We start from the raw sequence: 27,403 nt of genomic DNA on the forward strand, positions 1-27,403 counted from the left end.
ATGTGGGCTGGAAGAGACCCACCTCCTTAACCTGGGCTTTGCTGAAAGCCAGCAGTCTTTTGAGGCTGAGGAAAGGTGAGTTTTATTGTAGTGTTTGCTCCCAGGAAGCTGCTTCCAGAGGATTCACGGGTTCACAATTTAAGAGACAACCAAGCATGAGGATAAAACTTCCATTAAATGGCGCCCATGTTTCTGGTACCATGACAACCCACTAAACCATACTCTCTGGCTAGGTTTATTAATGTCCACATCTAAAATTTTGTACATTGCTCCATATCCTACTGCAGTTTAGAGTCATCTCCTGAGTATTTCACGGTGAGTTATTTACTTAGTGTGACAGGAAAGGGATTAAAAATGCTCCATGTTACAAAAATCATATCCTCGTCTTCCACATGTCCACACGACACACGAGAAGGAGGAAGAGCATGAGCTCCGGGACAGTATCCAAAAACAAGTTAAATTGAACTCTCCTTTGCTCTTCTTCAAAGCTTCAGGCTGCTGAAACCCATTTTCTATCCTTCTCAATATTTGTCCTGCTGATGCCTTAATAGAAGCTTGTTTTTCACAATATGTTCATACCACCAAAAGCATTCAGGGAATTCCTAGATCACTTTAAATTTTTCTTAATTCAACATCTTCTGGAAGGAAAACATGAAAGCACCCAGATGCCTTTGCTTTAGAACAATTCCTGTGACTTATTTCGCATTGATAGTTTTTGTTTTAACTGGGATTAAGGATTCTAAGGGCAGATCTGAGAAGCTACTTCACTAACTGTGAAAGGAAAGAGAATGAGGAAAGTGGATTTATCCATGCTGAATGAATACCGACTTACCTGCCCCAAACAGAGAAACAACTAACTAAACAGCTATTCAGTAAGCCTGCTGCAACTACCCCAGCCCCACCCCAGGCAAACAGGGACTTCAGAACACTTATCTCCTGAAGGAAGCTCTTGCAATTTAGATCACAGGCTTTATTTTTTAATTCACCCATGTTTGCTTCAAAAGAGCTCCTCTGCTGACTATGGAAGAACAAAACGGAAAAGCCAAAGAGAGAAACACTTAAGGATTTGAGGTCGGGGAAATGTTAGAAGGTGAGAAGTCGGGCAGTAAAAGGAAAAGAAATATCCACTCACTAAATCCAGGACAGCCTTGTACAGAAATCTGCCCCAAACTCATGTTTCTCCACCTCAGGAACAAGAGGAGCTCCCTTGTTTGTAGTTAGAATTTTAAGGACTAGTGTCTTTGAGCCGGGTAAACAGTGAATCTGATTCTCAACAATTATGAAAGGGCCAGGTTTTTTTGTTTGTTTGTTTGTTTTCATTTTTGTTTTTTTTTTGAGGCAAAGTCTTGCTCTGTCGCCCAGGCTGGAGTGCAATGGCACCGTCTCAGCTCACTATAACCTCCGTCTCCTGCGTTCAAATGATTCTCCTGATTCAGCCTCCCAAATAGCTGGGATTACAGATGTGTGCCACCACACCCAGATAATTTTTGTATTTTTAGTAGAGATGAGGTTTCACCATGTTGGCCAGGCTGCTCTTGAACTCCCTACCTCAGGTGATCCACCCACCTCGGCCTCCCAAAGTGCTGGGATTAAAGATGTGAGCCACCGCACCTGGCTATGGGCCAGGTTTTTAAAACTGCAGTCACATGTTTATCTAATCTTCATAATTTCTATTATATGTGTTCAGAGGTGACCTTGAGAATGTGCCTGTCAGATCTCTGATTTCAGGGAGTTTACTGACGCAGGGGTCCAGCTCTGCCTAGGGAAATCCGTAGTCCCATTTGCAATGAGCCCTGCTTCCCCCCAGCTGCTCCCAGCCAATGGCTGCATGCAGCAAGGGCACCGCAGGGGGACCTGTCCCCAGGTGCTGTCCCTCCAGTGGGCACCAATACTAGTGTTATGGGAGTTGATTTCGGGCACTGTGCTGAATATGTTCAGTCTTGCTACTGGTGCATATTTTAATATGTGTGATTTCAAAGATGATGTTGTTTAGGAAGAGGCTAAATATGGGTTTCTCAAAAAGCTCAGGCAAAGCCTTTGGCAGGAAGTTCACTGGGAAAGGTGTTGCAGGAAGCAGAAGTGGGGGCCTGGGAATGTGAAACAGGAAGGGAGGGAAACCGATAGGTGGATGCATGATTGAGTTGACAACACTGCAGCAATTGGGCTTGAGGGCTCTCAAAGGCAGCCTTGCCAGACTCTGCCTAGTCCTGCACGAGACTCTGAGACTTGGGCATGAGGAATAATCTTCCTTCCTTCCCTCTCTCCTTCACTCAGGATCAGACCTGCTGCATAGCCTGATGGCTCTCTCAGTCTCTCCTGGCTCCCTCCCTATTATCTCTCATAGCAACCTTGTCCAACCCATGGCCTGTGGGCCACATGCAGCCCAGGATGGTTTTGAATGTGGCCCAACACAAATTTGTAAACTTCCTTAAAACATGAGGTTTTTTTTTGTTGTTTGTTTTCTTATCAGCTATCATCAGTGTTAGTGTATTTTATGTATGGCCTAAGACAATTCTTCTTCCAATGTGGTCCAGGGAAGCCAAAAGATTCGACACCCCTGTCTTATTGACATGACTCCTAACACGTTTCTTGTACATTTAATCCCATCTTTTCCTCTGCTACTTGGACAACCCAGATTAACATACGTAGTAATATCATCTGCATTATGTATATAATTATACAAGATTATATATTTATATGTAGTTTTATACAATTATGTATATAACACATACACTTAAAGTAAACTTACAGTGGCATATTGGACACCTCCAGTTCATTATTTAGCTAATCTAGGGCCTACCTCTTACTCCAGCTACTGCTGCGGTAGCCAGTTACACGTAGGTCTCAGCCAGCCAGCTTTGCACAGTTACTTGTTTAGCACCTCAGACCACTTGCCAGGACTGCTGGCCACTCATGCTCGTGCAACCCAGAAGAGTGGGGCCACCTTTGATTAGTGGAGGCTGGGAGTTGCTGGATAAATCCTTTCCCCTTCCATCCCCTGAGACAGCCCTGAGACCCATGTCATAAGATGCCTCAGAAGGTCCTGTGGATCAAACGCTGCTTGACTGTAGCAATGGTCAACTCAATCATGCATCCATGTATTTCTTTCCCTTGATCTCCACTTTAATCTCCCAGACCACCCTCACTTCTGTTTCCTAGGATACCTTTCCAAGTGAACTCTCTTTGCTGTGACTTTCAGGGAAACCCATACTCAGCATCTTCTTAAACGATATCATTTGTAAAGTCACATTTAAAAATAAATACACCTGCATTAAAACAAAAAATAGTGACAGGGTGTGGTGGCTCACTCCTGTAATCCCAGCACTTTGGGAGGCTGAGGTGGGTGGATCAAGACCATCTGACCAACATGGTGAAACCCTGTCTCTACTAAAAATACAAAAATTAGGTGGGCATGGTGGCACACACCTGTGGTCCCAGCTACTCAGGAGGCTGAGGCAGGAGAATTGCTTGAACCCGGGAGGCAGTGGCAGTGAGCCAAGATCATGCCACTGCACTCCAGCCTCGTGACAGAGTGATAATTGGTCTCAAAAAAAAAAAAAGTTATCATAAGACCTAAAATCAACTTACATATCATCTGGCGTTTATACCTCATTTTAGGCAATACTATAACAAAAGATGTTGAAGTAATTTTGTTCTGACACTACTGTCTTTTTCAGTGGCCACATTTAAAATAAAATCAGTTATACCATTGGGTTAAAGTGTCCAGTGAGACCAGGAATAACTAATGGAACCCAGGGCTCCTGGGTTTATTTTGCTTTTGTGTGTTTTGTACACGTGCAGTGACAAGGGGCTTCTCTGAAAGCATTTTGTTCTGTTTGGCTTTGTATACGCTTTGTATAAGCAATGTGTATAAGCTGGGCACATTGTGGTTTAGCCTTTTACAGTAATTTGGTTACAGCTTTTGGTTTTTGGTGTAAGGAAGGGATCCAGTTTCAGCTTTCTCCATATGGCTAGCCAGTTTTCCCAGCACCATTTATTAAACAGGGAATCCTTTCCCCATTTCTTGTTTTTGTCAGGTTTGTCAAAGATCAGATAGTTGTAGATATGTGGCATTATTTCTGAGGGCTCTGTTCTGTTCCATTTGTCTATATCTCTGTTTTGGTACCAGTACCATGCTGTTTTGGTTACTGTAGCCTTGTAGTATAGTTTGAAGTCAGGTAGCATGGTGCCGCCAGCTTTGTTCTTTTGGCTTAGGATTGACTTGGCAATGCGGGCTCCTTTTTGGTTCCATATGAACTTTAAAGTAGTTTCTTCCAATTCTGTGAAGAAAGTCATGGTAGCTTGATGGGGATGGCATTGAATCTATAAATTACCTTGGGCAGTATGGCCATTTTCATGATATTGATTCTTCCTACCCATGAGCATGGAATGTTCTTCCATTTGTTTGTATCCTCTTTTATTTCATTGAGCAGTGGTTTGTAGTTCTCCTTGAAGAGTTCCTTCACATCCCTTGTAAGTTGGATTCCTAGGTATTTTATTCTCTTTGAAGCAATTGTGCATGGGAGTTCACTCATGATTTGGCTCTCTGTTTGTCTGTTATTGGTGTATAAGAATGCTCGTGATTTTTGCACATTGATTTTGTATCCTGAGACTTTGCTGAAGTTGCTTATCAGCTTAAAAAGATTTTGGGCTGAGATGATGGGGTTTTCTACATATACAATCATGTCATCTGCAAACAGGAACAATTTGACTTCCTCTTTTCCTAATTGAATACCCTTTATTTCCTTCTCCTGCCTGATTGCCCTGGCCAGAACTTCCAACACTACGTTGAAGGATTTTCTGAGGTAGCTGAAACTGTGGCCCGTGACCTCAGTGTGGTAGATGAAAATCTAAAGATGTCCCCCAAGTTTCTCATGACTGGGTTACATAATCAAACACTAATTTAGGAACTGTGAGGGGACTTTGCAGATGGAAGTAGGTTACTAATCAGCTGACCTCAAGATAGGGCAATTATCCTGGAGCTACCAGGATGGGCCTGGTGTAATCATGTTCACCCTTAAGCAGAAGAAGACGGCTGAGGGAAGCAGTCCTATTTTAATGTCCAAGACCATCACTTCTGCTTCCTGGGATACCTTTCCAAGTGAACTCCCTTTGCTGTGACTTTCAGGGAAATCTATCCTTAGCTTTTTAAACTATACCATTTGTAACGTCACACATAAAAATAAATACATAAGCATTACAACAAAAAATAGTTATCATAGGACCTAAGAGGAAGACTGAGGGAAGTAGCAGAAAGGAACATAAGAGAAATTCCGAGTGCAAAGACTCAACTCCATTGTTGCCTTTGGGGATGAAGAAAGGGGCCATGAGACAGGGAATGCAGGCAGCTTCTAGAACAACCTCCTGGCCAACAGCCAGCAAGGACAGAGGGACCAAAGTCCTATAGTCGTATGTATCTTAATTCTGCCAACAACTTGAATGGACTTGGAAGTGAATTTTCCCCCAAAGCCTCCAGATAAGAGCCCAGGTTAACCAAGACATTGATTTTGGTCCTGTGAGACCAAGGGCAGAGAAACCAGAGAAGCTGTCCTGTGGAAACTATGAGATCATATATTGGTGTTTTTTAAGTGACCAAATTTGTGATATTTGTTATGACAATTATGAAAAACAAACACACTCAGTACGGGATTTCAAAGCATAGCAGCAGATTGGTGAAATAAGCATCCTTCCTAGGGGACTCAGGTCTGTGTGTGATATAGAGATTTCACACCTAACAGAGAACCCACAAAAGAGCTTTGCACACCTAACTGAGATGAATTTGCTACAAGAAATTATCCATCTTTACAAAAGAATTCTTCCAATTCCTCTTGTGAAACATAGCAGACAAACAAAAATAAAACCACTGGCTTTCACTTTTGATAATGCACTTTTCAAATATTTACAGAATGCTCTTTAGTTTCAGATAAATGTTGCATCATGTCTGAGTTGCTGACAACTCTTGCTCTGTCCACTGTCCCAGAAATTACCTTCCTCAAAGTGTGGTGACTTGAGGGCATGAAAGGAAGTATTTCAGATTCAAAGTTAAATGAACCCTATGATCCAGGGACATTGTCAGAAAGTTCCATTCTCAAAGAGAAAAACCCTTAAGAATGCACACCTCTGCAGATAGCTGCCTACAAGAAAACTGCCCAGAAGCAACTTTTCCTACCATGGGGTTCAAGCCTAACTTGCTTATGAGAACACAGCTTCTCCACACATGTCATTGGGAAGCTGCCAACTTAACATAAAACCATTGTAATCTAAAAATTAAAATAATACTGATGAAACTCGGGGGAAGACAGAGTTCATGAGGAGCTGACATGGAGCAAAGACAGCACATCCTTGTTTCAATTGGCAGGAGAAGGACTTTGCTCTCAGGTTGGTGTCTGGTGAGACACAATTGATAGAAATACGTTATTTTAATTCATATTCATGGGCTTATATGTCTGTCTCCCCAACCAAAATACAAACCCCCCAAGGGCAGGGACATTATCTCATTTATCTTTCTATTTTCATTGCCGAGACATAGACCTTATATATAATAGGTGCTTAAAAAATGCTTACTTAAGGAATGAATTGGCAAGTGGAAACTCTCCCAAACAAGAATGTTTTGTCCAGCTACTGTTCCTCCTCATTTTATCACTTATTTCAAGAGCATTTTAGGTGCTGTCTAATAAGTGCCAGACACTGTGTTAAGCATCCAGGAGACACTCTTCTGGAAGAAGAGCATATTCCCTGCACTCATGAAACTCACAATCTACTAGTGAAGATAACCAAATACTCACAAAAGTAAACTTAAGGTGACAATTTGGGCATACCCTGTAAAGGGAAGGTGGCATGAGATGGTATAATAGCTGTGTCTGGTGTAGTCTTGGTGGGGTCTGGGAAGACATGCCTGAAGCAGTCATGTTTGAGCTGAGAGTTGAAGGATGGGAAAGAATTAGCGAGACACAAGAGAATAATCGCAGTCCAAAAGGAAAGAACTGCATGTGTGGTATCCTGTGGCTGAAAGAAGCAGGGAAAGAACAAGGTGTGGAAATGAGGCCTGTGTGGCTGGAGTTTAGAGAGGGAAGGAAAGGTGATGCAAGAAGTGCCTGGAGAAGAGGCTGTGGCCAGGCCACATGGGGTCTTCTAAGCCAGTGTAAGGATTAGGGTCTTATGTTTTACAACCTGAAAAATTGTGACTGCGGAGAATGAAAGATGTGATTAGTTTTGGGCTCATCTAGTAAATAGGTAGAGAATGTATTGCTGGGAACCAGAGTGGGTGTGGGGAGGTTACAATATTATTCTGAGCCAGGTAGCTTAGACCAGAGAGTAGCTGTGAAGATGGAGAAAAGTAAATGTCTTCGTGCATAGGAGGTAATATATTGGATATTGGGGAAATAGGATTAAGACTTAACTGGATGTATGATGGCCTTATGCAACCTAAACAGTCAACTTTGAAAGAAGACAAGGTGGCTGGGCGCAGTAGCTCATGCCTGTAATCCCAGTACTTTGGAAGCCCGAGGCGGGCAGATCACCTGAGGTCAGGAGTTGGAGACCAGCCTGGCCAACTTGATGAAACCCCGTCTCTACTAAAAATACAAAAATTAGCCAGGCATGATGGTGGGTGCCTGTAATCCCAGCTACACAGGAGGCTGAGGCAGGAGAATCGCTTGCATCCGGGAGGCGGAGGTTGCAGTGAGCCAAGATTGTGCCACTGCATTCCATCCTGGGCAACGGAGTAAGACTCCATCTCAAAAAACAAACAAACAAACAAACAAAAAACAAGGTTTGAGGGAGGTGAGAAGGGAAGATCATGAGTTCATATATAAAGCTGTTAGATTTGAGTTGCCTTTGAAACATCCTAGTGATAAACATCAGCAGCTTGTTTCCTAAGTCTGAAGCCCAAAGATACGATATAGCCTGGAAATCTATATTTGTAAATTATCTGCTAAAAGCTGGTAATTGAAGGCTTGTACCTGAATAGGGTAATCTAGGAAGACAATACGGAGTGAGAAGAGAATTTAGGAACTAGCATGTAAACCCAGCTCTTACTGGCCAGGTAGAGCATGATGAACATCTGAAAGAAATGGAGTGAAAAATCCAGACATTTAAAAAGAAAATATGCAGTGATCAGAAGCTATTTATGACTGATACAAATGGTGAGTGCAGAAATATTGGTTGAATGAATGCATGAAGAAATCTCTGAACTTTTTTTTTTAGCCTCCTTAGGTAAGATGCCTGTTAGCTAGTTAACTAACCTCAAATCCATTCTCAACCTCCTCCCTTGGCTGCCTCTACTACAGTGGACAGTATAGAGGAGAAAACAAAATTTCTTTCCTTTTCCTTTTTAGGTTCTTAATTGATACACTTTCCTGAAAACAAGTTAGACTAACAAAAGAAAAACAAATAGAAGTTTGTGTGTGTGTGTGTGTGTTTGTTTGTTTGTTTTTGAGAGAGTCTCACTCCATCATCTAGGCTGGAGTGCAGTGGTGTGATCATGGCTCATTGTGGTCTTGATCTCCTGGGCTCAAGAGAACCTCCCACCTCAACCTCCCAAGCAGCTGGGACCACAGGCATGTGCCACCATACCTGGCTAATTTTTAAATTTTTTGTAGAGCCAGGCTCTCCCTATGTTGCCTAGGCTAGTCTTGAACTCCTGGGCTTAAGCAATCCTTCCTTCTTGGCCTCCCAAAATGCTGGGATTACAGGTGTGAGCCACTGAACCCAGCCCAAACAGAAATTTATTAACGCGTGATGTACACATCACAAGGGAGAGGCCTCAGTTCAAAAATGTTTCTCAAGGTAGTGGCTTAGAGGTCTTGCTTGTATTTTAATAGAGAACCATAAATCTTACATAGGGACAAGACAAATGGGACAGCTTCCAGTCTTTTAAAAGGCAAGAAAATGAGAAAGATGGTAAGATCTGCTCCCAGATTACTCTGGAGCCGGCTGGTGCCTTCTCTGGGCTGATAAGCAAGTGCTGTCTCTAGTAAAGAAGGATTTATATCCCGCCATTAGGCAAATATAGCCTGAGGCAGAGTGCTGACTGGAGTTTTCAGTGTCTTTAATTTAACAATCCTCAATGTTTTGGGGAGAAATATTTTGGTTTCTGTCAATAGTAAAATCAGTCCCACTTGCTTGTAGTGGCCCACATGGTCCAGTAGGTTCAGTGAGAGGTAAGCACAAGTCTGCTGGGAGACTTTGAGCCTTTGAAGGCATTTGCTTCTGGGTAAAGAGGGGTGTGGCAGGTGCTCCCTCTGCCCATCTTCCGTCCTTTACATGTAGACATGTTGGTTAAGGCACAGCAGCCATCTTGTGATTATCAAGCACTAAACATGAGGACAACATGGCCGTATGCTGAAGATGAACAGAGTCTGTTTAGATGATGTTGGGGAGTAATTGCCTCGGTCATCTACCACCACCAGACTTGTGGTTACATGAGAAAAACAGACCCTTATTTGGTTAAGTCACTCTTCATTAGGTTTTCTGTTACTTGTACCAAACATATTTCTAACTAATTCAGACCCCTTTCAAAAAAAGGTTAACTGATACCCAACAAGAATCTTTGATACTCTTGTTAGTAAAATTTAACATTTGCTTTAGCATTTGGTTTATTGTAGAAATAAATGTCATGGGCATTTAAGCTAGATGGGCCAGCTTCCCCCTTGGTCTGATTACCAAGGAAATGAGTGATTGGCTGAGCATGTCTTGCTATGGGACTCCAGTGCCTGGATCCCTCCCACCAAGGTGTCACACCATGTGATGATGCGTGGGCCTCTACCCACCCACATTACTATTTTCTTCTCACAGACACCCCTACTTACAACTATACTGAGTTCATTTACAAAGGAGGAAAATGGCTGCTTCAAAACAGAGCAATGAATTACCTGTCACATCCCTGAGATCTTTTGCTTACCCATATTGAGATTACCTGATTTATCTTCTCAGCCCAACGTTTCGAATTCGTGACGATGTTTTTACTTCTTGCTCCTGTGATATGACACCTTTAGGATTCTGCCCATGTGCTAGCTACCTCATGGTATACACAGTGGGCATGGAGTTTTAAAACAGTGCTTCCTAGCTATCACCAATGGAACAAAAGTGCTTCCCGTTTGTGGTAGAAATCACCCCATGTCGTCATTTGTCAGCTAGTTGCAAAGGAGCTAAAAAATTCTGAAATCCTGTTGTAAAAGACAATCCTCTCCAGACTTGTCCAACACTTCCACTTTGCAGCCAAACTGCAAATGCCATCCCAAAGGTATTAGGTGGCTCTTTTTCTACGTTCATGACAAGAAACAAGAAAATGAAAAGTTGCACGAAGCTGGGAAAATTGCAGAAACCTGGCAGGGGATGACTTTCACCTGAGCAATTTGTCAGTTCCAAAGGGACATGTAAAGCAAGTTTTAAGAATAAGAGGCATCCGGTTCTCATTCTGACTGGTTTGCCTGGCCATAATTATTGCAATGTGGGCTAACATCCCCAGCCCTGCAATGCACCTGTTTAGGCTCAATAAATACAACTGACCTGCAGTATTAGTTAACGTTGATGACAAAACTCAGAAAGATCTTTATTTATTACAGTATATTCTCTTTTTAACTGTGAACATATTGTACTTTCCCCACTCCAGCCTGTCAAAATATACTTGCATATTTTCTCCTCTCACCTCAAGGGAAGGAGCTCAGTGCCCTCTAACTCCATTACTAGGCTTCCTTCCCCAGGACCATGAGGGAACTAGCCCAGCAATGGTGCAAACTGGTGCAACCACTCCGACATATGAATCTCCTGGGAGTCAATTCTCTTGGTAAATATATGCCTTAGACTTGAGAAGTCTAATTTAATTCTCTCCTGCCCAGTCCCCTGGTCCTGCTAGATTTGTAAGGACCTAATAGTCTAAGATAATACCCAAAGTGAAAGGTCAACTTTTTTTTTTTTAAGTAGTAGATTTGTAAAGAATTCAGGGTCAAGAACTGTAGATACTAATCCTTATTCAATCACTAGTTTGCAGGCCTCTTCAAGCCTCTTAATTGTTGTGCCTTTGTGTGTGGAAGAACTGGGACTGCCCTACCTTACACTAATGCTGTGAGGATTAGTAAGTGTTGGAAAATCCCTCTGCAAATACGAAATGCTATGTAAATAATAACAAGCTACATGAGCAGATATTATTGAAGAGATCTTGAACCAGCTGCCCCTACACATACACAAACACACAATCAGACACACATGCACACACACACAAACACTGTGGATGCTAAAAGATTTATTGATGATGATTCTCATGTGGATAAATGGCTTGAATGCAGGCTTACCTGATGGTTGCAGCAAACACTGGTTGACCTCCTGAGGTCCTTTCTTGACCTATTAACCTGTCGTTTCATGTTGATGATGCTAAACCTAATGAATGTAGAGTGGGGGCCATTTCTAAATGTACCCTCAGCAGTAAGGACAATATTTATCAGTATTACTGAGCTTTAGGCTTCATTTATAAAGTGTATTAGCATCAATCATTTTACAAGTATGTATTTCCCAGAACGGCTGCACTTTGCAAAACAAACAAAAGAACTCTGGAAGAATCAGTGGATATTATAATATATGGCACAGTGCTGAGGTAACAAAACAGTTGTGTAATTATTCCCAGCATGACATGTTGATGTACAAAAACTTTGGTTTCCTTTAAACAGTGTCCGTCAATTTCCCCACATCAGTGCAGGAATCACTGACATGCACAATTTTCCCCATCAGTATGATGCCCAATTACTTGAAAAGGGTGAAAACTTTATGCCACTTTCCAGCATGATGGACATAACCTTTAAATATTGGCAATTGCTGAGATGTTTCATGTTGTAAATTTTCTGAACATAATTGTGAGTTTTCTCTTGCCATCAGCTTTTCTTTCTATTCAAATTAGGAAGTATTAACAAAGTTTTGCTTGTCTCTCTTAAGATTCAAATTTATAGCCACAAAGTGTGTTTAACTCTACTAGAATGGTTAAATGAATGCTAAGAGAGATTGTGGAGTCAGCTTTGGGGATATTTTAAAACAAGAGTTTTCCTTCCTGAGCATTTTATATGGAGAATAACCTGAACACAGAGTAGAGTTTTGCATAAACTCTTATGGTCCGATCTGGATATATTATCCAACATATAATTCCCATTTAAAACTCAGACCTAGTCACACATAAAATCATTAGATACTTTTGGCTTCATGTTGACCTGAAAGAGTGAATAGTCTTCCTCAAATGGAACATCAGTTTTTCAAAATGTGAATTTGTATAGCAAATAATTACAGCTGCGCATTGTGTATTTCAATAAATGTGTATTACGTTTTGAGTATTTATGTAAATGAAATTTAGAAACATTCCAGGGCATGGATGACCTCCTAACTACAATGCCCAATGACTTTTTATTTCTCTTCTTTGGTATTTTCCCATTTCCTTTATGTCAAATAAACATTTGACACTCTTCTCTTGGAAATTCTTTTTGTTTTTTTTTGAGACAGAGTCTCGCTCTGTCACCAGGCTGGAGTGCAATGGCATGATCTTGGCTTGCTGCAACCTCCACCTCCTGGGTTCAAGTGATTCTTCTGCCTCAGCCTCCCTGAGTAGCTGGGACTACAGGCACCCACCACCACGCCCGCCCAGCTAATATTTTTTTTTGGTATTTTTAGTAGAGACGGGCTTTCACTGTATTGGCCAGGATGCTCTCAATCCCTTGACCTCATGATCTGCCTGCCTCAGCCTCCCAAAGTGCTGGGATTACAGGCATGAGCCACTGCACCCAGCTGGAAATTCTATCTACTCTTAGTAGCCCTGCACAAACATGGCTTCCTCTATGACTCTATGACAGGCATTTGTTGGATTTTTTTAACCAACTAATATCTAAATTCCCTTTCTAATTGGGGGGGCACCCACTGCAGGAGTAGAGAAGGCCAGATAATTGTTCTCCAAGAGCCCTGGCAGCCAGGGGAGGGTTCATGACCTAAGCTTAGCGGATCAGATGATCCATCCAGAACTCTGTTCCTGGAGCACGGAAAGCAAGAAACCGTTTAACATCCACTGTAGTCGGGGAAGTGGGTCTATAACCAGTGTCTGGAACAGTGGCGGCCATGGAGTCAGGAAACCAGCAGTGCCCACTGGGGAGGTCATCATAGGGGTTTCTGATCAGACAATTCCTGCAGCACAATCAGCTGTGTTCTCAACGTCTTTGATTGCTCACTGCCCAAGGCTGTTTCTCAGTCTTCTTGTGAATTCTCTGAGTGACTAAGTCAACGTCCAATAAGGGCCTTTACAACTTAAGGGAATCAAGTTTTTGTTTGCAAACAAACAAATAAAAAAATCCAAACTCACCTGCACAAAATCACACCCCACCTCATGTACTAAAAGAAATACCTCCTTATCAGAGCAATTTGGGCGTCTTGAATGTCTTTCTCAATTATCTTCCATCTACATTTTCTACTCTCCAGCCAGGTTGACCTAGTCTACATTCTCTGATCACACTTTTTCCCAATCAGGTGCCTCAATTTGAATCAATTTTCTTGTTTATAAGAAGTCCACCTATCATTCAGATCTACATTATCTGGCTGGGAGTGGAGCCATGTTTAATATCTGCTGTAGCGACAGGTACCAGAGGTTTCAAATTCCTCCAGATGCCAGCTCCACTCCCCCGCAACCAGACTTTCCTGTTTTCCCCATTGCCCCAAACCCCAGAAAACAGATGTGACCTTGATCTTCTTTGACCTCTCATAACATTTTGCATCTTTCTTATGTCAAATACCACATTCCACGTTGGAAAAAAATGGTCATTTGTTTTTGTATTCAATCTATTCTAGATTGCGAGTTCTTAGTAATATAGTAAAGGTTATAACTTGTTTTATATCTACACATTTTCTAGCAGTGATCTTGCATGTTGGTTGAAAAACAAAATGGATATGCATAGATCTTTCTTGCTGAAATGACGATTATTATAATGCTTCTAATATACAACTTCCTATGTCTCTAAAATTCTACCTACCTAACGCTTAACTTAAAAAAACATAAAATATTATGCAATCACAAATTATGTTCTATGATCTCTACTTTAAAAAGAAAATAATATATTACACAGTCAAAAATTTAATAATTAGGTTTTTTAGAAAGTGAATAAGTAAATTACTTTGTTGTGGCATATTTAATTGGATATTTAAGATATTTAGCAAACAATTAATGTATCTGGATATGGTTTTGGGTGCAGACAGTCTATGTAAATAGAAAAGCATTGTTTTCATGGCAAACGCTCCTCATTATAAGTTTGTTCCTAGACAGAAAGTGTAATACATTCTTTGATGTACACAGAGTTTCAGAGAAAGGAATAAAGGAATTTAGATAAAACTTAGGGGGGAAAGTCAGTTATTTATACTTCTGTGTTTTATTTCTCAAGGAAATAGATTTGAAGAAAGCATAGTTTTATACCATTAACAGCTGATATGGATAAGATAGAGTTGTTTGATAGCAAAGAACAGATAGGAAAAGAATCCATCTGTCTAGAAAGATCTTCATGGAAATGGATAAGTAGTGCCTATTCGGGAAAAAATTACTACACATATAATATACTTCTGGAAGGTTTATGTGCAAAACATATTTCTTGTCAGTTTCTTGTTTTCTTTTTAAAAAAGAAGCTTCTTTTGGGCCGGGCACGGTGGCTCACGCCTGTAATCCCAGCACTTCAGGAGGCCTAGGCGGGTGGATCACCTGAGGTTGGGAGTTCGAGACTGAGCTGACCAACATGGAGAAACACCGTCTCTACTAAAAATACAAAATTAGCCGGGCGTGGTGGAGCATGCCTGTAATCCCAGCTACTCAGGAGGCTGAGGCAGGAGAATCACTTGAACCTGGGAGGCAGAGGTTGCGGTGAGCCAAGATTGCGCCATTGCACTCCAGCTTGGGCAACAAGAGTGAAACTCCGTCTCAAAAAAGAAGCTTCTTTCTTCAGTTTTTTTTTCCTCCATGACTGCATTTAGAAAACAGTGACAGGGTAAGTGCATTTGGGCTCTTTAGATAGAATCAATTCTGGATTTCTTTTATTACTTTGTCACAATGCTTCAGTGATGGTTCTAGATTAGATAAATTGATCACATTTGAGGAGGGTTTCCTGCAATTCACATATGAACACACACACACACACACACACACATGCTCACACATACACATACTCACACATACATGCTCTCACACACTCCAAACATTCTGACTCAAAGCTGTCTTTGCTCTTTGCTTTCAGCATGGCTTCCATCCAGAGCCAATTACAGAAAACAACAGCTCCCCAGCACTGTTGCCGACAGTAATCTCAAGGAAAGAATTGCACCTACTCAAGCCTGAGAACATATTCAAGAAGTTAATTATTTTCCTAGTGTGGTCCTTGGAGCAGCCTTTTTTTTTTTTTACCTTTTTCCCTATAAAGTGCCATGGGGTATTATTCCTGTGAAACATATGGGGTACTATATAAAACCAAGTTGTTGCTGATTTTACTTGAAATCAGTTTTTATTTCCTGTTTTGTGTCTACTTGTTTACAGCACCTTGAAACATCTTCTGTGTGGTTGCCCGGTGCTGAGGCCTTCGCAGTCAGAGCTGCATCTCCCTGGTTCCTGGATAGCTCACTTCGGAGTGCTGCGTGTCCCTGCATGTCGAGGGAAGGAAAGAGGTAATGCCAGAAACTAATTTTCAAATAAAATGGCAACATGATTGAAATGTATTCCTCTAAATTCAGTATCAATTAAGTTTAATGGTCACAAGTCTTTCATCGATTTATAGAGCTGTGTATATCATGATTTTTAGAGAGAACATTACTCCCTAGACAGCTCTCTAATTGAGAAAAGGATTCTATAGCACAGAGACCTTCGATTAATGTTCTATAGAGATAATTTGTAGCTTTTTGTTCTGCTGGTCACTGTGCCAGTCATACATGGACTTCACTTAGCAGGTTTGGGAAATTTAGTTGCAGCTACAGCAAACAAAGCCCGATAACTGTGTTCTCCATGACAACAGAAATCTGAAGAAATAGTAACTGATGGGGCTTTTGTTCTTGTCTCATTTCCCATTATGGCAGATCCTCAAGGTAGTATGGAAATAGCAAATTTCTAGTTGCTATTTACACAGATAACTGCCCCCAAAAGACCAACTAGAAAAAGTAGCCAATGGATTGTGCCATTGGTTTTATTCAGGAGCATGTTTCTAGAAAGGAACAGGTTTAGGACTTACATAGGCCTGGGTTCCATTGCTGGCTCAGTGATACACTTGATGTGGACAACGTGACATAATATTGATTATTTGTTATTGGCTTTGGAAGTCATGGTGAGTAACTTACATACAGTTGCACAAATCAGTGTCCTTACGTGGTAAGCACTTATCAAAGGAGACTTCCTACTCTACTTCCTAACATCTGAGGGTCAACGTTTACTACTACACTTCTGGGATGCAGTGACTTCCATGTGAAGGGTAACCAGTTAGAAACCTCAAGAAATGGGTGAGAGTGGCATGGGAGTGTCCCTACACCACCCGCAGATGATTACATTCTAGTTGCCTTCTGGCTTTTCTGTTATTTATTGATTGTTGGCAGCATACTATTGCTGGACTTAGTGATTGCTTACAAACTCAGCTTCCCCTAAGAACTAACAAGCAAATTTGAGCTTCCCAAGAATGCAGGGTGGTGATTAAAATGCCAAAGGCATGAGCCAGTTAAGCTCTAAAGAAGTCCAAAGACAGAAAGCAAAAAAAAAAAAAAAAAACCTGAGAAAGATGGAAAATCTAGTGACACCTCAGGACTTCACATACTTCCTTGGGCAAGTCAGTGTTCCAAAGTTCATGCTGGCTCTGATGGAGGTAGGGGAGAGCTGGGACAGCGGCCACCACATGGCACCCTTGGAGTTCCATGCCTGATGCATCACATGGAACTGGATTTGGACCTCATCTCTGCCACTGGCAAGCTGTGTGAGCTTGAGGAAGTTATTTAACCTCTCTGGGACTTGGTTTCTATCTCTAAAAGGAGTACTTTCTTCATAGAATTGTTTTGGGGGTTAGGTAAGAAAATGCATTGAAAACAAAAGGCCTAATGATGTGAAAAGTATTACAATTAAGACTACTGGCTTAGAGAGCTTCAGAAAATCTCTCCAAGGTTCTATCTCCTCTCTAAAATGATTATGATAATGGTTCCCACCTTTTAAGGCTGCTGGGAGGATTATGAGCTAGCTCATGACTAGCATTTACAAATATTCCCTGGCATATATTAGGTTCTGCATAAATATTATAAATGTATATCCCCCCTATTGTCCCATTCCCTGGACCATTTGCTTTTTTCTCTACATACCCACCCCCTAGCACCATGCTTGAACTCCTGTATATGTCTCTCCTCTTATGTCCAGCTAGGCTTCCACAAAGAGCCTTAGAAACCAAACTTCAAATGGGCACCATGGCTTCCTAGTGGGGTAATTCTCCTATCTCTGCCCTAATAGTCATGATCAGCCATTTTTAGGCTAACTTCAGCTTTTCCTAGGGGCAATAGCCATTAGCCAAGTAAATGTGACATCTCAATCTCTTTTATAAAAGTGAGAAGAGTGCTAAAAATATTGCTGGTTATTTCACAGTTAATCAGCTTCCCTTGAAGAAGTGGTATGCCTCTGTCCTTGTAGGGAGTCTCATGTTCACTTCTGGTCACCTTGTTTCAAGAGAAGTGGGAGTGAGATTGAAAAGTGCTGGAGAAGGGTATGAGCTTGCTCAGAGGTGGAGGATGATTTATGTTCTATGATAAGCAACAAAGAAGAGGATTAGCAGAAGCTTAGGATGAATTTGATAGCAGGGCTTAATATTACAAGAGTTTAACAAAAACTTATCAGTCCCCCTTTGTCAACATAGCAGCAAAATATGAGTGCAAGTGAATGCTCAACAATATCAAAAGGCGGCAAATGAGAATCCACACTGGAAAATAGTTATTCACACGAAATGTTTACTTGTGCAAATCTCCAATGTCAAAGACATTTCTATAACCAGGATTCTGTCCCTACACTTTAAAAGACTGAACAATTTTGTGCAATAAAAATATGTGATTATGCAAGTATGTCCAATATGGGTAATTAAATTTCATGCTTCAGGAGACAAATTAGTTGTTGAGGGATATCTGGAAGACAATTCTTCTGCATGTATGTCATTTCACAGCTAGCCAGCCTTCCCAATGGGGCTTTGCTGTCCTGCTAGGAAAAGAATAGGGGCACTGTCTAGAGAAACATTTAATAAAGCAAATTCCTTTTCATTTACTCTCAACATTTCTTACCCTCAATTTGAGTGTTGATTAGCCCTTGGAGTTTGAGCTTATGCTAGGCAGATCCCAAACTAAAGGACCTTGAAGAGACCAGGTTTGTTGGTGTGTGTAGTTTCCCAGAGTGGCCTGGAAAATCTATTTGCAGGTTCTTAACCAAATTCTTAAGATGACCCCATGCAAACTCCATCTTCCATTAAAGTTCTTCGGGCCCAAATGAATCAAGTAGAAACCATCACTGTGGAGCTTTAGTTTGCAAGAATGGAGGCCCAGGAAAAGAGTTAATGATTCCTGGATTGTGGGCTTTCCAGAGTCCTAGTTAACTGCATCAATGAAGAATGCACATTTGTATTTAGTTACCCATTCATGGAAAAATATAATTCTTCATTAAAAGTGGAAAGTGGATTGGGAGGAATTGGCAATAAAATTTTATCTCTCATGAAAGAAAACTGTATCTTCTGAGAAAAAATGATTTTTTTTGAGAAGATTTTCTCAAAAATGATTTGAGAAGTGTCAAAAGAAAGGCTCCTTGTCAGAGAGATGTAGCACAGCCCCCAAATAGATGATGTTTGGCCCAATAGACAGCATTTTCATACTAACTTACACGTATCAAACAGAAAGATTAAAAAGTAAGAAAACTTCTTAGATCATGACACTATTTGGATAAATTGCTTCTTTCTTACGTCTATGTTTTCACATTAGTTTACACATTATTTTGGGAAGGATAGAACCATTGTCAATTTTAAGCTAACTTTTGTATTAAAGTTAGTACTAACATAAACTTACTTCCCAGCATTTCATGTGTCCCTTCACTTATCAATTAGGTGACAATCTACTGACTTCAGTTAAAAGCTCTACAGATCTAAAGGGCACTGGGTCCTGTCTGCTAATGGTCAGATTCCAGTTCTGGACTCACTCATAGCAAGGGTTACACTCTATGCCCTAATGTTCGGGGAGAAATTGTGGCCATAACTCCAACCACCATAAATAACTCAAGAACACCCTCGAAGGCATATGGGGGAGGATAGAAAAGATTGCTACACTCTTTTGGGTTAGGATCTTTATCAAAATTATCTCTTTTAATTTTCACAACTGTGAAAAATACACACCATAATGTGTATTTGCATTCCCATTTTGTGGATAAAGAAACTAAGGCTCAGAAAGGCTGAAAAAATTAGCTGAATTTATTGTTCTATTATTAACATCTGCCGCCTTCCTCTGAGTAAGCCTTCAGAGGCCTTTGAGCTGACACTTCTTGGAACAGAGATGAACTATAACTACCAGGCCCAAATTGCAGATTTGCTAGAAAAACAAAACAAAACAAAACAAAACAAAAAACGTTGCCATTGTTTTAAGCCACCACATTCTGGGATAATTTGTTATGTACCCATAGTAATAGTGACAATCACAGAAAATATTAACTCCATACTTAGAATCATGATTTTAGCACAATAGGTTGGATCATGCTAATATACATGTATGCATGTATATGCTTGTATGCATAAATGTGAATACATACATGTGGACACCCTGAACATGGCACTAGCAGAGCTCATGACAAGGAATCATAAGCATATACCTCGCGTGCCTGCTCTATTCCCTCCCTACCTCCCCGCATTTCAGAGACATTTCCAGAGGAGTCAAGGAGTAAAGACCTAACTGCATGTGATTGTTCACAGTTTTTCTTATAGTGAACAGTGGCAGCTATGGCTCCTATCCACTAAGTCTGCTTTTTCATGTCCCTTTTTCTTGTTCCTCTGGAGAGCTCTTCCTGCACTCCACGTCGTCCCCAGGAGCTATCAATTCTAAAGCCCCGTTGCCCATCATTAACAGCACTTCCATAGAATGCACTGGATCACTCAGGCGGGCAATTCAGTTCCCCCACTTGCATCCTAGAGATTGGTTCAAGGATATGGGCATGTTACTCAACCAAGGCCCATTTGCATGTAAGCTGAGATTGATAGCTGGACTCCGGAAAAGAGATGTCTTCTGTGGCTGACTGATTAGTCCCAGCTCTTTACTCTTCCTTCTGTCCACACCCTTTGCCCTGTAACTTTGCAGTTCTTCCAGTTAAAATGTAAGACATATCTCCTTGCCTCTTGACTTTGGACTGGGCTGCATGGCTTATTTTGGTCAATGGGATATTAGTAAACATAATGTGAGCAAGGGCTTGAAATTTGCTTGTGCTTTGGGATTTGTACCTCTGCTTTTGACTTGAGAAAAGCTTCCTCAGGGGAGCTTTATTCCTTCATCGTTGACCCAAGAATGAACACAAATGGAACAAAGCTACTCTGGCTGCCTTAGAATGAAGCAAAGCCTCCCTACAGTCAAGCTTTGAATTGATTAAATAAATTCTTCCTATACTATTGAGATTTTGTGGTTGTTACCTAGCATTTTTGAAAAACAATGAGTAACATACACTTTCTTTCCATGCAGCTGCTAAGCCAGAGAAAACATAAATTCAAGTTACTAGTGTCTGTCTTGTGGAGACAGCTCAGCTGACAATAAGGCTAGGTAGGGGTTAGCAGAGTCAAGAGATGGAGAGAAAAACAAATCCATTTGAGCCCATGGACCCAGCTGCCTAAAGCGTTTGAGTCTTCCTTTGTAGTTTCCAGTTACAGGGGTAACAAATCCCTTTTAAAATTACTTATTTAGTTATTTACTTATTTATTTAACTTCCTTAAGATCAGTTTGAATACAGCTTCTGTCACTTGATACAAGAATAGCCTAGACTAATAACGTGTTGCGTAAACCATCTCTGATGTCTTCCCTGCCTCTAGATTGCACTCTTTGCTGCCACCCACAGAGCCATTTCTGGCACCTGAATCTGGCTTTCAGCCAGATACTGTGTTGGAGGGTATAAAAGATTTTCCACTTGAAGTTTTCTCTACGAATTGTCCCATCGGCCCACCCTTCCTCCTGCACAGGCTGCAACAGAGCAGGGCCTACAGAGGACATGGCTTGGTTTCCATCAGCTGTGGCAGGGTTTCACTGTCATTTGAAAAGACTAACTAGATTTTGACTCTCTTCGGGGTCTTGGAAGGACAGGAAGCTGTGGTTGAATGCAGGAGACTTCAGCTTTCTCTTTCTTCCTAGGGGTGGGCAGTATCTAGCCAAATTTGGTGCGGGGGGTTGGTAGCTTCATGCTTGAGTTATAGGTTGTAATCCCAGAAGGTTGATTTATGTCCCAATGATACAAGATTTATGCCAGAAATAGAGAGGCCCCCCACCGCCATATGTATACATGTGTATTTTTCTGCTGTTTCCCAGCTCTTGGGATATTTCAGAAACGTAAGCTGTAAGATACTGTGAATATGTCCTACTCTGTGTGAATAGCATGGGAATGCCTGAAGGGCTCCATTTTTCTTACCAGTGTGTGAGATTCTAGTTTTGTGTCTTTCTCAGGTTATTCCCTTCTTGCAAGTCTCTTCCCCCTCCCCGCTGTTCCGTCACAGGGCTTCTATCCTACAACTCGCCAGCAAGAGCAAAAAAATGGCACCTCACGCACACACATTTGCTTGGTAAGAAATTGGAGGAGGTTGAATCGCCATGGTGAACAAATGCCCCGGGCCCCTGCCAGCATGTGGGGCCAGGCCTAGAAATCAAACGTGACGTCCCTTCCGTGGCAGCCACTCCACATGCTAACGACAGGTCCAGTGGGCTTGTGTTCTTTCAATTTTAATTATGAAGCAGAAGTGTAATAAGACCGTGTGGCAGGGAACACTGTGGAGCTTGACAAGGTATTTTATCAACATATTATTATATTCAGAAGTAGGCGAGCTCAGAGGATGGTGCGGGGCTCTGAAACCAGCTGAGGTCTCGGCAGACCCACTGTTTCCTCACCCGTGGGAGTGGCCTCAGGGAGAGAGGCTTAACCACCCTGAACATGAGTCTCCTCGGGTCTGGGAATACAGGTCAAGAGTGTTGACAGAAGATGTCATAGTCCCCTGTAGAATCCATCAGTATGGATTTGGTTTTCTTCCTGAACATCCACACTCACGGCCACGTGAGGGATGTGGTCCCATCAAAGTCGTGTTGTGAAGCGGCCTGTTAACAAGCTCCTTGGATGCATTAGGCATTCTACATAAATGTCTCATGTAATGCTCACAACGATGCTGTGCAGTAGACCGATGTAAACACTGCCATGGCCTCCAGGATCCGTCTTCCCGTTTATTGCCCCAAACGCATAGCAGCCTGCTTTTGTTCAGATGGACAATATCCCAACTAAACAAACTTGATTTCCTGGGCTTCCTCAGAGCTATGGGAGACCCTGTGCTTCAACTCAGGCCAATGAGTAGTAGGTGTGAATTCCCTGGGGAAGGCTCTCTGGAAAGCTATTGCTTTCAGACAAGAAATGACAGATTCAGTTGGCTTGTGCCCTTTGCCTGCTACCTACCCTCTTCCTTTTTGCCTGTGTGAAAGATCAAGATGCCTGGAAGGATAGTAGTCACCTCACAGTCATGCATGACAGGACAGAAGAGGGAGGAAGAGAGAAGGAATCCAGAATCCTGACCAGTACATCCGTATCATCATCTCCATTTTACAGATGGGGACACTGAGGCTTAGAAAGGTGAAGCCGTTTGTATAAAGTCACAAATTCAAACCTCCATATCTCTAAATCAAAATTCCATGCTCTTTCCATAAGTTCTGATTAGAGTATAGTCTTAAGATCAGAGATGTTAAATAATATATGTGAGCATTTTATTATTATTTTTATTTTTTTGAGACAGAGTCTTGCTCTGTTGCCCAGGCTGGAGTGCAGTGGCATGATTTTGGCTCACCACAGCCTCCTTCTCCCAGGTTCAAGCAATTCTCCTGCCTCAGCCTCCCCAGTATCTGGGGTTAGAGGCACCTGCCACCATGCCCAGCTAATTTTCTCATTTTTAATAGAGATGGGGTTCCACTGTGTTGGCTAGGCTGGTCTCAAACTCCTGACCTCAGGTGATCCACCTGCCCCGGCCTCCCAAACTGCTGGGATTACAGGTGTGAGCCACTGCGCCTGGCTGCATTTATTCTTAACTCTAAAACATACTGTTGGTTTTAGGTGGGGCTAAATTCCTGGGATAGGGAAGCTACTTAACAGGCAGGCATGGATGAGAGGTCAGCGACCATGGAGGGCTCAGAAAATTCTTTCACGGTAAGATTTGGTCCACAGCCCTGAGGAGGATGCTCAGTGCCCGCTGACTCTCGTCCTGCGACCCTGCGACTACTGCAGAGAAGATGGCCTCAGGAGTGCAAGTTAGTGATGATGTTGCATTTTTTATGACATGAAAGTTTGGAAATGCTCCACACCAGAATAAATCAAGAAAAGGAAGAAGGCTGTCATTTTTATTTTTATTTTTTTTGTTTCAGTGCAGGCAAAAAGTGCTTCATGGTAGAAGAAGGCACAGAGATCTTGGTGGAGATGTTGGCGTAACCACAACTGGTCCTTTCAAGAATTTTGTGGGAATGCTTCCTGAAAACGATTGCTGCTATGCTTTGTATGATGCATATTTTGAAACTAAGGAATCCAGAAAAGAAGAGTTGATGGGTTTTTGTGGGTTTTAAAAAAAATTTTTTTGTATGTGGGCACCCAAATAGAACCTATGAAAAGTAAACTGAGCTACGCAAGTTCCAAAGATGCAATCTAAAAGGAATTTTAAGGCATAAACATGAATGGGCCAGAAGATCTCAATCGGGCTCATATTGCTGAAAAGCTAGATGGGTCCTTAACTGCAATCTTTGAAGGATGCCCTGTGTAGATCATCATTCAGTGCCATACATTGAGAGCTTCCATGTTTAATGTTATTCTTTCACTATATAAATAAAGCATATATATTTAGGTCAGGGTCTCACTGAGGGGGAGCTGTCTTGTCATTTTTTAGAGTAAATATTCTAGAAACACATGCAAACAGTCCTAAATAAATCTAAAGTCTAAAGTTAAAAAAAAAAAGATTGGGAATTTCTGGGTATAGCCTTGTATATACTAACAGCAAGGCGATAGAATTAAATAAAAGCTACCATGAAGAAAGAAAGGGGATATCACTAAGTGGAAGTTGTATGTAAATTCGAAGGAAGCAAATGAACTCCTATGGTGTTCTAGTGATAACAAACAGGATTTTTATTGTCTTCTCTACCCCTTTCTTCATGCCAGTAAAATAGATTTCAGAAGCACTGTTACACCAGAAAGGAAATGAAAGAGATTGCATTTGTGTTTAAGACACTGGATTTTAAAATTTTTGCCATTCGAAAGGTTCTGTGCCCTTTACACCCAAGTAGGGGTGAAATTACACTGAAAAATCACTTTTTTATTATCTTTAAAATGGGGTTTTTACAAAAGGGTGGCAGGAGGGAATCTTGTCATGGACTTCTTTTTCTTTAATGAGCTCTGGTTTCTTAATGTATCATGGACCTGCTTTAAAAGCCTCTTTATTCACATGTAGTTTAACTTAGGGAGAATTAAGCAGGTCAAACCCAAACACGTTTTTCACTTGTACCAAGAATAAATGATTTTCCCTTGGAAATGCCTGAAGAAGAAAATTATAAAGAGAGATTTTATTCTAAAGTCCAGAACCCTTGAGCCCTGAACTTCAGGGATATTGTTCTTGCTTTGATCACAGATACAGAAAAGAAGAAACACAACCCCATATGTTCTTATCTGTTTCTTGCCTTTAGATGGGAAAGACCACATTGGGTTTCTCCCAAGAACTGAGAAAAGACATGCATAATTTAAAGGTAATTTCTGGAGGGATGTATGGTTTAGGACCAACTTTCCCCCAGTCAGCTGACTTAGGACTTCATTGTCCCCAATCAGATGGCTTAGTAACATCCCTTCTAAATCACCAAAACTGCCCGCAGCAGTCTGGGAGTATCCAGCAGATATTTATCTAATTACTACAGTGTAGTGGGAGTAAACTCAATGCTACAGGAATGGAGAGATAATGGAAGATGTGGCATCATATGTCAGGACTTCTAAGCCAATCTGACAGCCATGGTTATGCCAAGGGCATGTGCAGTCCAGAGCAGGCCACTCCATGCACTCCCTTCTCCATGTTGCAGGATTTTTATTCAGGTGAATCCAGATAAAAAATGAATACACCCTTAAATGGTGAAATTGTAAGCAATGGCTGTAAGCAGAAGTGGTTCAGGGCCAAAGAAGCTGTTTGAGGTAAAGGCACCTCTCAAAGACAAGGGACAGGAACAGGAAGGCAATTGGTGCTCAGAAGATAATGCCATTTCCATTCATCCTGGCTGGGAGAGCTGGTTGAGGTGTGCAAAGGAAACTAGGCATGGCTAAGGCTGACACATACTCATTTGTACAGATATTTTAATAATAATAGCAAACACTTAGTGAGCCTTTACTTGTGCTAGGCAGTGTGCTAAGAACCTTTACATGGAGTGCCTCATTTTGTTTTCACAAACAAACTCTATGGAATTCCTTCTAGATTATTTAATAGAGAGGAAGATGAGGCTTAGAAAAGTTAAGTAACTTGGGCATTACACTGGCTTCACTATGGTAGTTAGGGTAGTTAAACCACAATTCAAATGTGAGCAGCCAGATCCTCGACTTGACCTCTTAACCCTCACTAAAGTCATGATTTCTACTTTGTGCTAGTCAATACCTTGAGCCCTGGGAATACCAACGGGATTGAGACATTTCCCTGTGTCTTGGAGCTGATTATATTTTAACTTATAGATTTGTAATATTAAATATTTTTGCCATGATAATGATCTTTCTTCTGAGGACTACACATATAATCTACCTGATACATTTGGATTCTTTCTAGTCACTTTTCACTAATTACCAGATTTATTCCCTGCCTGACTTAGTGTCTTGTCCCAGATCAGATAGGGAGGAGAGGGGAAGAAATGGAGGTTAGAAGCTTCAATTCACCTCACCACATGGACACGTACAGAGAATCAGAAGTGAACATAACTTCTAGAATAAAAGCAAAGCCCATGTGTTATAGATAGGAGGCTGGAGGAAAGGGAGATTAATTCTAACTGGGGGAGCTGGGGAAAGCATCCTAGGAACAGTGACATTGGGCTGGGTATTGAAGTTTGAATGAAGCAGATTAATTCAAACTTTGTGGCCTGGAGACGGTACTGCTTGCCACATAGACTTACCCCATCAAAAACTGCCCAAACTTCCTTCATGTCCTGGGGGGAAAGGAAGAAAAGGAGGAAGGAAGGAAGGAAGGAAGTTAGGAGGGAAGGAAGGAAAGAAGGAAGGAAGAAGAGGGGGAAAGGAGAGAGGGAGAGAGGGCAAAAGAAGGAGGGCAAAAGGATGGAGGGAGGGAGATGGCATATAATGAGAAGAACAAAGGACAAGTAGGGAAAGAGCCTAGTTATTTCTTGAGATCTCTCAGTACTTAAGGGCTCTCTCTGCCTCCAAATCCTAAATTTTGGAGCCACCTTAAAGAATCCCCTTGACACTGATTGTCCCATTAGTCAAGTCTCAACCTTGGCTTCAAGGAAATCTTGATCATTTTCAGGGGACATTGTCCAGGCATGCATTATTTTTGTAAATTCCCAGGTGATCTAAAGTCCAGCCAACACCAAAGACCTTTACAATGGACCACATAGGGCAGACAATCCTCTCTTGTGATTGTACTTCTTCAACTCTGCCAGGCTTTTGGCCTCATTTGGATGCTGTGTGGCAGGTGAGCCTTGTTCATGTTCAGATCATTCTCAATGCTGAGTTGGAAACTGTGTTGCTCTCTGTTAAGTACCAGGGCCCTGTAGCCATATAAAAGAGTTGAAGTCTGGAAGAATTCATGAGGCCCAGTTCTCACAATCTGATTCCCCATAGTTAGTCTTAGGCAGGAGTGGGGAATAAAATCTCAAGTTAATAGCAAACTCAGGGTTTTACTTCTTATTGAACTCCCCTGGAAAGCACCAAAGAACCAGTAGAAAAGGGATGACAGTGTTTGAAGAGGGTCATTTGGTCCTAATCAAGAAGATAAACAAAGTGGGTAGTTGTTTCCTGCTTAGAGAAAGGTCACTGGGGTGACCTTGTGAACAGGTCTTGTGAATTGATATTTTCAAAACCTCCATCTTATCTTCCTTATCAATCACTTTTCACAATAAACAATACAATTTTATGTAGCCCATGTTATTTCCTCTTTTCAAATGGCTCTCAGTAACCCTACTTGGCTAA

The 27,403-nt window shown here is 41.5% G+C and overlaps 1 pseudogene; it reads left to right on the top strand.

Moving 5' to 3' along the window:
* Positions 1–23,484: 23,484 nt before the first annotated feature.
* Positions 23,485–24,005, top strand: LOC129031961 (destrin-like; annotated as a pseudogene).
* The last annotated feature ends 3,398 nt before the right edge of the window (positions 24,006–27,403 follow it).

This window comes from Pongo pygmaeus, chromosome 11, assembly GCF_028885625.2.
Source record: "Pongo pygmaeus isolate AG05252 chromosome 11, NHGRI_mPonPyg2-v2.0_pri, whole genome shotgun sequence".
NCBI lineage: Eukaryota > Metazoa > Chordata > Mammalia > Primates > Hominidae > Pongo > Pongo pygmaeus.